Source organism: Physella acuta, unplaced genomic scaffold (genome assembly GCF_028476545.2).
Source record: "Physella acuta isolate Inbredline_101_S28 unplaced genomic scaffold, ASM2847654v3 ptg000412l, whole genome shotgun sequence".
Lineage (NCBI taxonomy): Eukaryota > Metazoa > Mollusca > Gastropoda > Physidae > Physella > Physella acuta.
Genome location: NW_026731931.1, coordinates 1501315 through 1517341, shown reverse-complemented (window position 1 = coordinate 1517341; position 16027 = coordinate 1501315). Strand labels below are relative to the sequence as shown.

The 16027-nt window shown below is 32.3% G+C and overlaps 1 long non-coding RNA gene across 1 annotated transcript; it reads left to right on the top strand.

Annotated features, from left to right (window-relative positions):
* Positions 1-5456: 5456 nt before the first annotated feature.
* Positions 5457-7906, top strand: LOC131942595 (uncharacterized). Its single transcript, XR_009386790.1, has 2 exons — positions 5457-5605; positions 7739-7906. It is a non-coding gene; the product is annotated as an uncharacterized LOC131942595 (long non-coding RNA).
* Positions 7907-16027: the final 8121 nt, after the last annotated feature.

Genomic DNA, 16027 nt, shown 5'->3' with positions numbered 1-16027 from the left:
CAAAAAAAAAACAGAAAACATTTCTTACTTTTGGAGCTAGTTTTGATGCTGGAGATAAACTTTAGCATTTTTATGCATTAATAAATTGCAGTGTAGTATGTAAAATAAATTTAATTTTAATAATAACTTCATTTATTTTATGCTCTAAATATATCTTTAACAAATTATTGTTTTTATCCATAATTCTTTAAAAGCCGTTACTAAAATGTCTCAGTCTGTTTTTCTTTTCTTTTTTTGTTTGCTTCAGCATTATTATTTGCATTGTTTCCATTGATTTTTCCCTTTGCTTTATTGTTTTCATTATTTTTGCGTTTGAGTTTGTACTTATGTTCCCGTTTATGTTTCGTTTGCATCATTTGTATGTTTGTATTAATCTTTTTGTTTATGTTTTGCGTGTATATTTATGTCTTCGTTTATGTTTGCGTGTAAGTTTATTTACGTTTATGTTTAAGTTTATGTTAAATCGCAGTTCAAATCCTTGGCGATTTTTTTTTTCATATTTTTATTAATAATATAAATTGATAGGTACCTAAATAACGTTGGTAAATGAGACAGTTATATTATTGACCACTCCATACCTACTATGCCTAAGTTACCGAAACAACTGATCTTTATTTCATCAACCCGATAGGTTAAACATGGGCTAGATATTAAATTCGTAAAAGCTCCGTAGAGGCACTTCAGCGTGAATAAAGTAGAACTTTCACCAACACATCTTATAACAGTGGACTGCAGCGTATAAACGGACAATGACAAATGACCCCTCTATAAAAGTCCCGTTAAATCGATCCACCAAAATGAGCCAGTGCATTTTTATTCTCTACCTGTGGCTGTAGGTTTATTTAAACATCACACCGAAATTAAAATTATGTACAGTGCTCTTTTCCACCCTTTTTTCAAGTCTTCTCAATGTAGCTTTTTATTTACTTAAAATTCAACATACCCTAAGTTTCGCAAACCCATTAGTATACATCGAAGCTTTTCACCCGCATAATACATTACACCATTCACATGTCTTCACATGTTAGTTTATTGCAATACTATAGGAAATATGAATGTAATGTAATATCATCCTTTTTTTCATAATTTTACGTATAAAAATCGTAGAGATGTATAAATTGGTTCGGGAAATCTTAATTTATTTTCACAATTTGATCATTTTTATGACATTTATAGAAATATGAAATTTATTTCGAATTTCACAACTTCGTACAGTTTTTATAGCTAAAGGCGATTTTGTTCTTTCTTCAACCTCGGTTATCCGTTTTACCCGTCTAAGAAAGCTGATCAACAGTGTTTAATTTAAATTTCTAGTAATCCTTTAGGTGACGGGATGAATTATCTCATACAAATTATCTTAGACAAAATATCTCACGGACAAATGATCTCATATAAAATATCTCAGAAAAATATCTCACTGACAAATTATCTTAAGACAAATGTCTAAGATATTTTGAAAGAGATCATTTGTCCTGAGATCGATTGTCATGGAGCAATTCTTTAAATGATTTAACATGATTCATTTAGCATCGACACGCAAAAATAAAGAACCATTTGAAAGTTGTCTTCGGAGACGAATTTACCTGGGAAGTTTGAACTAAATTAGTCCGAATTGTGGACTTAGCAATCGTTAAGGGACAGTAACTGCTAAAATGGGGTTGGGGGTACTTTTTAGTCATTTAAAATAGCTTTATATATAAAAGGGGGGGGGGTGCGCATAACTGGTATTTCCCTCATGCCAGAATGGATTGCTACGCCTCTGATTGCATTTGGTTAGTGCTGGACTGTTTAGACAATGCACCAAGTATCCAGTGTCAAAATTTCAATGTTGGAGATGGATATTTACACATGGTATAAAGCTTCCATAGATTTGAATCAAAAGCTCTTTAGTTTATCGGATGATGGTAAACTTGGGTTGATGGGATGGTGTTTGCTACCACAAGTCCCAGCGGTGTATCAACCTGATGGGACGGTGTTTGCTCCCAGTCTCAGTGGTGTATCAACCACTGGGACAATGTAGACCTCTACTGGCTGTAGCAACAGCAACTACAGCATTAGACTTGTTTGCCTGCCATTACTGGCTTGTGTTTGTTTAAAGAATAAATGGACTTGTAGTAAAAGCTTCGGAGGTGGTGTTTGAACAGTTTGATGTCTTTTTAAATCAAAAAACAACAATTCAAAGCATATATTAATTGGTATTAGTAGGCATATTTTAATATAAAGTATAAGGATAGAGTGATCTGAAAATACTAATAAATTACCTGATCTGAAAATACTAATAAACATGTTCAAGTGCTATTTGTTCTTTTGTCCTTAAGTCTAGGCAAAGCCCCCCGAAAATTTTTTACCGCCCCCCCCCCCCGAACGAAATGAAATTTATATAATTTATATAGAAAATATATACTTTTAACAGTGTCCGCCCCCCCCCCCCCGAAGAAAGTTTACCGCCCCCCCCCCCGAAGATTTCAAGTGCCCCCCCCCCCCCCCCCGGAGAATAAAGTCTGGAAGAAACACTGGTGGTGATAGTATCTCTTCTGCCCCCCCCCCCCTATTGCCATAAACATCGACCAGCTAACTCAATTATTTTATGGTACCTGTTACCGAGGTTATCTCCCTTTAGCTTGACAGTGTAGATTAAACAGAGCAAATATAATTTTCTTTTACCTTGAATTTTGATAAAAATACTATCCAACAAGAAAGTTAACTGTTGCTAACTGCAATTTAATTCACAAACGTGTTTTTCGCGAACAATAACGAAACGTTATTTGTATACTTTAATTCTTTAATTTAAATCAATTCTCCTCAACCTAATTTTTAAAAAATGTTTAGTATAAGTTAACAGACGCTGGGCAAAAAGACTAAGTCGAACTACACAACCAAAAACTCAAATGTTTGGGCCCCATATATATATATATATATATATATATATATATATTCCAAAATAGGATACTCATTTCTGACCTGATCGGGTTTTGAAAAATAATGTCTTTTTTTAAAAATTAAAAGCAATTTATAAGAACATGTCATGTGTGTGAGCGCATTAGTCTAATTTAAAAAACCTCCTTTTAAGTTTACGTCTGCCGTAATATTTCCCATTACTGAGCCGGTCAAAAGAATATAAAACGTGAAAGTTTTGTATGTGTAATGTTTTTCGTGTTATGTTTATATATTTTTCGTATTTATTTTATTATTTTTAAATTTATTTCCTTTTTTTGTACTATGTTATTCTTTAGTGTGTATTTTTAGAAAAAGTAATAATTAAAAAAAGTAATTGCTGTTTAATTTGTTTAGTACAAATATATTAAAATGAGCATGCTTATGAGCATCCTATTTTTCAATTTCAAAAGGAAATAAGTAATAGAAGTGGTCTTGGCGTAATGAATTTTTTTTTTCAACATTTTTTTGCCGACAACAGCGTATGTTTGATTGTAGAAGGAGGAGTCGGCTTTCACAATGGTTTAAAAACAAAGGGATAAAGAATACACAAGAGCGTAGGATAGTGTCTAAATATAACCCAACTGCAGCTGCGGTATTCTTTTTTTACAAACATCCATCGAGTCAAAAATGCATGAAAGATATTTTTTTAACTATTAAAAAAATTGTTTATATCGGCCGTGGGCCCTCTAAACGCGTGCCCCCCACCCCCCACCGCATTGCGTGGTCTGGCGGCACTGTAGTCCCGCCGCTGAGTATAATGCAACCATGGTTAATTTTATGCAGTTAATACAACATTGTTTTTATAGATTGTAATAGTACAGTGACGACCACAACAGGAACGATAACCAGCCCAAGTTATCCCTCGAGTCTTGCAGCTTACTGTACATGGACAATTCGAGGATTACACGGGACAGTCATATCCTTCGAGTAATGTTTTACATTATATCCTTTTCATTAAACTACTATACTTTTTTTTATTTTTCCCACGTTTTCTTTAACTTGCTTTCTCTGTGTCTGTGTTTGTCTTTCCAATCCAATCTTGCGATCGAAATTTCTGGCACTTCCCAGTTAGCTAGCGCGCTGAAATTTTCAGAGAAGCTTTCTTTTGGATGACCATAGAATATGCAATTGTTATTATTACTAAATTGATCAATGGAAACATTTTATTGAGCATTTTAGACCGCTATATAATCTATATATATAATTCTCCTCTGCGAGCCATTAGAAAAAAAACCAGCGACGCGTACCTCGCGCGCAGTGAAGCGAACGATCCCACGTTGCCACAGGCTTAGGGGCAGATAATTTACTTTGAACCGAGTTTAAACTTACAGGATGTAGGCCAGTTTGGGGGAGACGATATGGTCGAGTGGTTGGGCACACGATTGCTATCCCACTCGACACGGGTTCAAATCTATGTGTTCTAGTCAGTAACGTATTCACACAACGATTTTTTTTCGAGTTGTCTTTTTTACGAGTTGTCTTTTTACGAGTTGTCTTCGTTTACCCAAAAAAAAAGTGAAAAGATAAAATCGATAGCAAGATTTTAATGCAAACAAACAGACAAAGACTAAAAAGTAGAAAATAATAATCATTAAAAAAGTTTTAAAAAACCCACGTTTTCTGATTGAACTAAAAAGTAGAAAATAAATACTATACATCACAATAATGCAAGCGATCACTCTACTATAAGCGATCAAAAACGTGGGGCGCCGTGATTTTCTTACAGTTTCTAATACTGTTGACTCTCTACAAGCTCCCTAATAAAAGTCAATAGTATTATCTAATCAATAGTAATATAACTTTTACTTCGGCGCCCCACGTTTTTCATCGCTTATAGTAGAGTGATCGCTTGCATTATTGTGATGTATAGTATTTATTTTCTACTTTTTAGTTCAATCAGAAAACGTGGGTTTTTTAAAACTTTTTTAATGATTATTATTTTAATCAAATCTGCTCCGTTTTACAACACATTCAAATTGTATATATTTTTTATGTCAATACCATTTCAGATTATTTGTTGTAGTTGACGATTTATAAGGGTATGGGTTGGGGGAAATGAGGGTGGGAGGGGTGGGGGGGTTATCGTCTTTAAAGACCAACTGATAGTATATTAAAGCAAATATTTTCAGTGGCAGCACTGGCACTGTCGAATTCACAAAGTATGAATTACTGAAAAGTGGAAAATAAAACAACTAAATAGCGGCGTATGATACGCCGCGGGTCGGCTCATTTTATATAACCGTGCATTGTCAGTGAGTCTTGACCTACTTGAAAAGAAATCGTCAGGTAGAATTGGTTACAATAGGTAGGAAAAGTCTATGTAATCATACTAAATTTTTTAAAAATTATTTTAAAAAATATAGAAAGCGATAAAATTATAGCTACATTTTCAAAAATTAAAGCCGTTTGGGAACCATCGATTACACTCATTTTCATATTTTTGTATTGAACATAAGCCGTTGAAAATGATTTTGAATTCTTGTATAAATTTAAATATTTAATAATACCGCCCTCAACCCCACCTTGAACTGAACTGAAGTGGCCAGGGAGAGTAAAAAGATTAAAGTCATAACATTTTTTGTCCGTGATAAATACGAACAAGGTGATTCAAGAAAACAAAATGGCGAACAAGGGAATATTTTCAGTTCGATTCAGGCTTTTAAAATTCGTTTGTATCCCTTTTCATTAAAGTTGGCTTATTTTTTTATGACTGTTATGCTCAGATTACTAATATCTAACATTATTCTTATTAATTGTTACCAATGTTTTTGTAGAATGTTTTTAACGCATGTTTCATTATTTTTGTTAGGCCTGTGACTACTCACTGTAAGTTCTGTGAGTGCTCTAAGCTAGAGATCTAGAATCAAGCCATAGGCCTACGTTTCTAGTTTCTAGATCTAGATCTAGATTTCTAGATCTAATCTAGATTATCTAGACTAAAATAGATTTATATCGAGAATCTAGTACTAGATTCTAGGAGGAGTACTCTAGACGAGAGTCGAGAGATCTATTCTAGATCTAGAAATCTAGATATCTAGATCTAGAATCTATTAACTTTAATTTAATTATTATCTAAATCTAGTCTTGAATCTAGATTCTAGATCTAGATTTCTAGATCTAGAATCTAGATCTAGTCTAGTAGTAGATCTAGTTCTAGATCTAGTATGTTACGGCTTTTTAATATGTTTAATTATAATTATTTAATATAAAAACACTAGATCTAGATTCTAGATCTATTCTAATTTATAAACTTAATACTCAATAATACTTTATAATACTAATAACTAATACTAACTAGATCTATAGATCTTATAGTTAGTTAAGTAACTTTATATTGTACGACAGTAGATCTATTAAGTATTTGTCAAGTAGTAGAGAATAAGAGATCTACTCTAGTCTAGATCTAGAAGTTATATATTAATTATATAATATATATTTATAAAAATCTATATTAAATAATTCAATAAGTATATAGTAGTATTTTAAGTTAATAGTAATAATAAATAAGTTAAATAAATTAGGCCCATAGTTTATATTATAAATGTGTAGCTGGTATAAACTAGTTTTATAGACTAGTCATATAGTAAATAGTTAATCTTAGTCCTTAGTAATTAGTTAGTAGGGCACTACATATATACGCCTAGTCTAATAAATGATTAGTCTAATTTGTTAGAGCCTACTTGTTAAAATATATTTACTATAGTAGTAGTATTCTATGGTACAGATGACAGTCCTAATACTTACTTTGTTAATATGATTAGGGCCTAGTTAGAGGTAATTACTAATTAGACTTATGATGACTTATGTTAGTCTAATAACTAATAGATTCATATTTAATAGCAGTAGGTCTATAGGCTTAAAATAGTATTGTAAAAAAAATAAAGTATGCTTAATTTTTACAGTTGTCATATTACTTTTAGTTCAGTAGGCCTATCTACCTAGACTGTAGATTTAGATGTAGTAGCTTAGTAGTAGTCTAGTAGGCCTGTGATTGGGTAGGTATTTAGTATTTGTATGTAAGTTAAGCAAAGTTAACTAGGCTTAATAAGGCTACAATTTTAAACTTGTAAAAATTACATGTAGCCTAAATAAAAGGTTACAGACTAGTACATTAAATAATATCCAAAATTTAAGTTTAATCTAGATTAGTAGTCTAACAGTAATTTTAGGCCTCTAATAATAATAGTAAAAATTACTGAATAGAAGAGTAGGCTTATTAGTAAAGAGCTGTCTTATTTCAGTTCTACTTAATTAACTTAATATATGACTTAGTCTACTCTTAGTATTATATAGTGATCTTTAGAATTTAAAATGCAGAATAGTTGATAAAGCCAAAAGGTGTCAATTGTCATAGATGGATTAACTTACTAATCAAATTAATATAATTATCCTAATATTTATTCTAGTATGTGTATGAATTAATGATAGTTATAGTATCCTAGTTAGAATATCAATTTTCAACTAATTCCTGAGGTGGCTAAACATAAGTAGTAGATCTTTATTGATACCTTTTTCTTTTTTTTAATGATATATACATGACTTTTGGACTCTTTTGAAGGCCTATTGTATTTTATGACAAACTCCTTACACTAAAATATTAAAAGTAAACTATTAGACCTATATTTTTAATGAATGGTAATGGTTAGATAGCCCATACAATCAAATACATAAATACACATCATTGCTTTATGATCTTTATAAGACAGACAAATATTTTTATTTATAACATTAAGAGTTGAAAGTATGTAAACATAATGAGTTTAATATAACAGTTTATGAAATTCATTTGTTTTTTTTTTAGATACTGTGGATTATACAACTGCATACAAAGAAGACAAAAGTCAAGATGAAGCTCAATTTAAAAACTGATCCAAGGATACATGTTGGACCCAAGAAAACTTGTTCATATTGAACAATTATTTTTTTAATATTCTGAATGAATATGGTAATTAAAAAAAGAAAATATAAACTTTGTTATGTTTTTTTTCAGCACTGGTTGTGAGTGCTGGTGTATGCGTAAACTAATTATTGCTACCTTTATTCAATAATTAACTTAAACTGGCGAACTATAAATAGTTTTTAAGAATATGGTGCTGAATTAGATTTCACCTAGTTTTGTTACCCTTTCATATTAATAAATTGTATGGTCAGCAAAATGTCAAACAGCTTTTACTGTCCATAACCAGTCAGGTACAAGTTAAAGCTGCTTTGAATTTGAATCAGAGACAACCTAAAGGATTAAAATTTCAACTCAAGATTGTTTGCTTTAGCAAATGTGTTCACAAATATGTAGTCCCACTATAAGTCTTACATTTGCATATATCTATCATAGCTGTAAAACATAATGATAAGGGAAGAATCAAGAATATGGGTTTTTCTCAATTCTAGCCATACCACAAATACCAGCATATAAATGTAGACCAAGCTTAGAGAAATATGGCTGATAACTAACCATCAACCACAAATACAGCAAACTATAATCACTGCCTGTTTCCTGGTAATGTGTTGTTATTGGCTGTGCAAGTTTATGAACATGTAATTGTTTATATATTACAAAAGAAAAAGACTTTCTGATCAGATGCATTCCAGATATTTGAGGAAAAGATGTTTTCTATAAAGGATAGGCAGCTGTAGCAAATGAGGTTAGGGGAAATGTTGAGTTAAGATAAACTATTTAATAATTGTAATGGCAGAGATACCATCAAAACAACAAATGTAATTAGGTTTGTATGACTAATTAATGAATATCCTATAAATTATAGCAAAATGTTGTAGTGGTCTCGGACTTTGAGGTGGTGGGGGAGATTTGGACCTTTGTGTCAAGGGCAGTAGCATAGCGGGGGTGGGGGGGGGACGACGACGACATATGACCCCGGGCGCCGACCTTAGGGGGCGCCAAAATGGGTTGGAAAAATAAATTGAAAAGGTTGAGAGGGGTGCAAATCGAAATCTTGAGGGGGGTGCAAATCTAAAGGTTTGGCGCCGGCAAGGGTCGCTACGCCTCTGGTCAAGCGGGAGGGGGTTCAGAAAGTAAGATGACACTTTTCCATGTTCAACAAACACTCATGTTAAGAAACTGAATTTAAGCTCTTATTTGCATTATTAAAAGTTGTTTTATAAATTGTTATAAAATAATTCATCAATAGGCCTACATTGAATGTTGGAAAGCACATAGGTCTAAATATTTTATGAAAATCGCTGCTTTAAAAACAAAATAGCGGGGGGGGGGGGGGGGTTGGCTTAGGTTTACTTTTTTGGGGAAGGGGGAGGTCTGGCATCGTTGTGACATCGTTAATAGATGACCCCATAGTCAGAGGTCGATCTAGATTGATTAGGCCTATATTAAATGTTGATATTAATTACGCTTTACTTATTATTACAATGGAATATAGCCTAGTAGTTTATTTATATTAAATAATATAACATCCCCTTGTACCACAACACCCTGACTATACTAATCCAAATAAAAATAAAAATGTTTGGTAAATTACTATTATACTATTAGTAATTTTGTGTTTAAATATGTCTAGCCTTAGTAAAACCGGAAGTGACTTTGTACTTATTAAAAGTTATTTCACAAATGTTATAAAATATTCAATTTTGGTTCGAAAATATGCTTTCTGGCAACACAAAGTGGAACCACTTTTGGAACCACTTTTCCTACCTATTGTGCGTGTATATCTTCGCTCATGACGGCGGTAAAAAGAGAAATGAAGGTAAATAACTTCCTGTAGTGATTTACATAAATCGTATATAACGTCAAGTACTTTTTTCAGTCACTCACAATTAGAGAGAAACAAGTGGATATAATATAATATGTAAATGCATGAGATTTCGTCTAACTAGGTTAAAAGGGTACTCAAGTTATATTTCGTAAACGCGGAAGTAAACAGTGAGTAAATTGGAACATTTTTTTTAAACGCTTTTAAAAATACCACTAGAATAACAATTATATCTTGATTATGTACTGATAAAAGAGGTACAGGGTTCCATTTCGGCGCTGGGTGCGAACTATTGATCTTATGATACTCTGATGATTGATTTAAAGATATTTACGTAGGTAAAAAGGGCGAAAGTGCATCACGCCTTGATATTGAAACGATGGCGTTTTTTTTCACCCTCAGTCGTTTAGAAGTTGAGTATTGGTGTTACACAATGAATAAAAAAAATGTTAAGGTGGAAGTATCGCCCTGACAACGGAAAATTTCCAAAAAATTCGATAAATCCGCACATTCATTTTTACTTACTCGTATACGAAATATAGAGGAAGTATTGTGATAGTGCAAACAATAAATTCGAGATTTTCACAAATCTCGATGTCTTACACCACTCTGAGGCAAAAACAAAAATAGTTTTGCAATTTTGTCCGTATGTCTGTGTGTATGTATGTGTGTATGCGTGTGTATGTCTGTGAACACTATAACTTGAGTACCGTTACAGTAAGGTTGATGAAATTTCATATATAAGTATGATATCAAATTTGTAGTTCTGTACCAACCTTTCAGCGATTTCCGATAAACCGGATGTGGAATGTATTTATTTTTGTTTGTTCAAAAGCCTACAACTTGTGTACTGTTTCGGATAAATAAATGTATTTTTAAAGGTTTCGTTTGGATTCAAGCAAATGAAGAAAAAAATCATTCAATCTTTATGTAAAGCAAAGTTTCAATCTAGTTTCTTAACTTCGTCTGTGTGTAAAGGATTATTCATCGTTTAAATTCTGCTTTTTTCAGTTTTGCGCATATAGAGCGACGAACGGGAAGGCCGCCTCGTTAGCCTTTCTCTAACTAGACCTCTGATAGTTTATATTAAGTCTTTGATCTGTAAAATGGATGTAAATTATGTTGTGTAATATGTTTATTGCGCTGCGCTACGCTAACGAAATAAAAATCGGGTTTTGTAGCTGTACTTAGAAAATATTTAAATGCATTAAAATAAAAAAACTTGTTTCCATTGAATTATTAAAAAACTTTTACAGCTTTTAAATCTTTTTTTTTCATGTTGTAGTTTAAAATACATGAACACAAGTGCAGGCAACGACTGCTCATCAGACTACCTGCAGATTTATAACGGTCCATCGCAGTTTTATACGTCGTATAACACAAAGTGTACAACATGGCAGCCACTCACAGTGTCGACAGGAAATAATATGCACATAGTGTTTAGGACAACAGGAAGATTACAATTTATAGCCACCTTCAACATATATGGTATTATTTATTCACATATAATCATATTTATAAGGAATTATTCAGGTTACATATATATCAATTATCCCATTATGTTACGATACGTTGTGTTAAGTCACGACATTAATTGTTAGGTAAAGCTACGTAGTACTTGTAGAGTGATGACACGTTAAGATGATTTATGACAAGCGTAAAGGAAATTTTACATCTAAAAACATGACATTACACGTTCCCTAATAAGAAAATGTACGCAGCAAGACAAAACATTGTTCTTCGATTGGTGTAGAATGAGGTCGTAGCGATAAAACCTTCTAGATACGATACCATTTTATTTTTTTTTTAATTAGCTTCAACATATAACAGCACGCACAGCTGACAAGTATATATCAAAGTATTATTTTTCATGTTTTTTTTTTATTTGTTCTTTAAAATACTATTTTAAGTTGTCATTTTTTTTTTTCATTTCGATATAACCAATCTGTGTGCATAGTTTACGTTACATAACATGAATTGACGTCAGAATAAAATAGCTTAAAATATACACGTTTGCCAAATACAATATAGTGGATAGCCAAAAAATTACTGTTAGACTAAATATAAACTCTGCACAATCTGGGGTATCCAACTATGGGAAAGTTATGTAATTTATGTTAGATCATACAAAATATGTACAGCCATTAAAAGCATAGCCAATGAGCATTGTATTCAGATTTTATTTTTGTCTTGTTATTAAACTGATTTAATTCCATCAAATAAAACAGGCAGACACTCTACACTATATGAGGTAGGCAAGTTGGCAAGTCCTGGATATCCCTTACGATATTTAGACAATCAGGAATTTACATGGAATCTATCGGCACGTGCTGATACCCGTCTCATTTTAAAGTAGGTCAATATCTCATTGACCATACATTAACGTGGAATTAAAAATGTAAGTGACATTGTAAAAAAAGCCTTAGTACTAATTAACAATTATTTTTCTTATAGTCTATCCTTTGTGGAAACAGATTATTGTGACAAAGACTATATCATCGTGTACGACGGAGCTACTAAAGATGCTCAAAGTTCTAAGAAAGTCTGTGGTAGGGGAGTCTCAGATGTGATTGTATCGACAACAAACAACCTTTTTATCACTTTTAAAACAGATAGCAGTTATACATACAGAGGATTTTATGGAGAGTTCTATTCACAAGGTATTTTTTTTTATTTCTACATACACTTGTTATAGATTTAAAAAATTGCTTGTTATAGACGACCTATAGACAAGTAATTAGTATGGAAAACTATGAAGCACTTTAGAATCCCCTACACATTTATTTCTTTGTTCTCCAAACTATACCACAACACCAACAATCCAAGTGATAACCAAAGACAAACAATAAAAAACAGTAATAAAAAATTGGGTTTAGTAAGGGTATTTGATTTAGCATTTAATATTATTACTTTTCCCTGACTCGATACTGGAAAATAACGAACCGGAGCACACATGATAAAATCAAATTACCTGAATACTTTTATTTCACAGATGATACCCTTATTCTCTAGCATATTTAAAATAAATGCCCTTTATTTACTACTAATTGTGTTACCGACCAAGAATGTTGATATTCAAGGAACAAATAATGTTAACGAACTAAAGTGCATGCGGAATTATTACAAAAAGCAACAATAATCAAGGCACACATATAACACTTGAAACAATATTTGACAAGTTTAAACTTCACTAATGAGGATATACAAAAAATAACATCGGAGAAGATATCTAAAGCTAAGTAAAAGGGGTTCAGTTAGACACATCGTCAAAAGCAGTGTTTCTTCCAGACTTTTTTTCTCCGGGGGGGGGGGGGGCACTTGAAATTTTCGGGAGGGCGGTAGACTTTCTTTGGGGGGGGGGGACACTGTTAAAAGTATATATTTTCTATATAAATTATATAAATTTCATTTCGTTCGGGGGGGGGGGGGGGCGGTAAAAAAAGGTTATATCCACGGGTTGAAATGACTTCTTTTTCGTTGTAGATTCTAGTATTGGGAGGGATTTCCTCAAACACAATTAAGTATTACGTGTCAATTTGGTATGTGTCATATAGGTCATTGACTTTGATTTCAGCCTGCTTTTCTTTTTTGATTTGCTCCCAGTCTTTGTCCATCTAAGAACAAACTACAAAATACCAGATGTTTGATTTTTTATTTGTCTCTTCTAGTCAGGTAGCTGTCCCCAATTTTAACTAGTCTCATCTGCTTGGGGTTAGAACTCTGGTCTTTTGGTTATACAGCCATGAGCTTAACCGACACGAATAAATAAGAAACAACTCCTATTTAAACAATTCGATTAGTGTTGTCAAAAAGTGTCGCTCTTTTACCTCACCACCTCCACCCCCAGGGTCGGCGCTCGAATGTGTACCGCCTTCCATCACCCGAATGCACCTCACAAAATATTGCTTGTATAAACGTTGCCTTTGAGGACCAAGGGATCGGCGTGGTCGAGTCGGTAAAGCTCATGGTTGCTAAACCGAAAACTCTCGAGTTCGAACCCTCGGGCAGATCAGGCTCATAAGCTGGGGACAGCCACTCTTCTAGGAGAAACAACTCCAAAATTAAACAACTGCTGCCTTGTAGTTTGTTCTTGGTTGGACAAAGGCTATGGAAGCAAATCCAAAAAGAAAAGCAGGCTGAAATCGGAGTCAATTGCCTCAATGGCGCATAACCAGTACGTAATGCTTAATTGTGTTGGAGGCGTGGTCGAGTCGGCAAAAAGCTCATGGTTGATAAATTCGAACAAATTCTCGAGTTCAAACCCACTGGCAGATAAATCTCGATCCCCTTCAACACTTATAATTAAGAACGAAGAAGAAGAAGAAGAAGGAGGACCAAGTGACATATTTGTCCCAAAAATTCAGATACGAAATTAAAATAACCTAGATCAATTAAATATTCTTTAAATCATTTATTATAGAATAGGTTTTATAGAAGTAACTCTTTGTTTCTTAATATATATATATATATATATATATATATATATATATATATATATATATATAGAGAGAGAGAGAGAGAGAGAGAGAGAGAGAGGAACTTTCGATGTAGTAGTTATATATATATATATATATATATATATATATATATATATATATATATATATATATATATATATATATATATATATATATATGGAAACTTTCGATGTAGTAGTTTTGAACCTGTCGAGCAGTCATTTGTAAAATACATATTAACTTTTATAAGACTTCAAAAAACACAGCACACATAAAAATAAACGTTCTACACAAGCTTCATGAACGCAATCATGTGTACAAAGAAATAACCCAGCGTTAACACAGACAAATAATAGGAGGAGCTCTTATTAAAATATTACACAAAGGAAGGAATACCATTACACATGTTCGGTGCAACAAGACGTTCTCTTTAACCCCACAACCTGAACACAATTTGATAAATCAAAAGAAAGAAAAAGGCATGAGGTGTGCGCAAATTACGAGATAAGAGAATGAGAACAGAACGGACAATAAATGTGATGTCTGATACGTTCATATATGTTACTTAACATCATAGAACTGCTTCCAGAAGCTCCATTTTTAGAGCAACCATTAGCCATTTTGAAATAAAAAATATTGATATAATTCATAACACAGCCTGTTATCGATATTTGTTCCCTTCCAGAAAATAGGGACACATTTGTCCCATACTGTACCTAAAAAACTTTTAACGATATCTTCAAAACGCTAACAATTTTAAATTCTACGTGTCATTTTACTACGAAAAGTGTGCTGAGATATTTAAAATGATGCGTGCAATCCTAATGGTTAATAAGGGGTTAAGAGATTAGTTATTATCAAAAGGCGTATGATATGCTATTGAACGACTTTAAATAGCCAAGTAAAAATACCGATTTTGATTTCAACAATATGAGTAGTATTTCATTTTGATTTCGTTTTTTATACAAAAAAATATAAAGTGTTGCAACTAAGTATAATAGAGTTTATAGGTTTATTATTCAGAGTCTGTGCATTCTTATGTTGGTTTAAAATTATACAACAGAATTTTTTTTATGAAATATAATGTTTATTATCGTTTTAAAATTATTAGATTCAGTTTTAGACCATTTTAAACTAAGCTGAAAGAAACATGTCTGTTAGTTTGAAGGATGGACAAATGTACACCCTCTTCTTTCACCTGCTCGTTGAAAGACCGGCGGTCGGTTTATATTTATGTTATTTTAAGCTAGTACAGTATATAATTTCGATTTTTCTCTAACTTAATAGTTGCAAATACAATTAAAAATTTTTAAAATCCTGTAATGATTTCAAACATTGTCTATTGGAATTACATGTCAACGACAAATTTTATTAATATTAAAACTGGCATTAATTAATAAAATGTTACAACAGCAGCTCGCAATATTCGCAATATCATACTGAACGAGTCTCAATGTAACATCGCAAGCACTGCATATCCTTTTGACAACCTGGACAACGTGATCTACACCTGGACTATACAGGTGCAAGCTGACAGCTATATCCTCCTAACGTAAGTTGACAATGTGAAAAGGTATGTCTTCTATATACAGACTGGACATCGGTACCCGTTACACGTGAATTATAGGCCTATACATTTAAACTGTTTACTTATTTGAGAAATATATTTTATTAAAAGATATTTTTCAAAACGAAATGTGCTTTACTACACACCGAACGACATTATTTAATATTATACTTATTTGAGATATATATTGTTTACACAGTTATTTTTCAAAACGCAATTTGCTTTACCACATATTGAACGACATTATAGAAAAAAAATATAATTAAATAAATAAAAAATTGACACATTTAATACTACATTGAATACCAATACTCATTACAAAAATTAAAACTAAATATATAAAT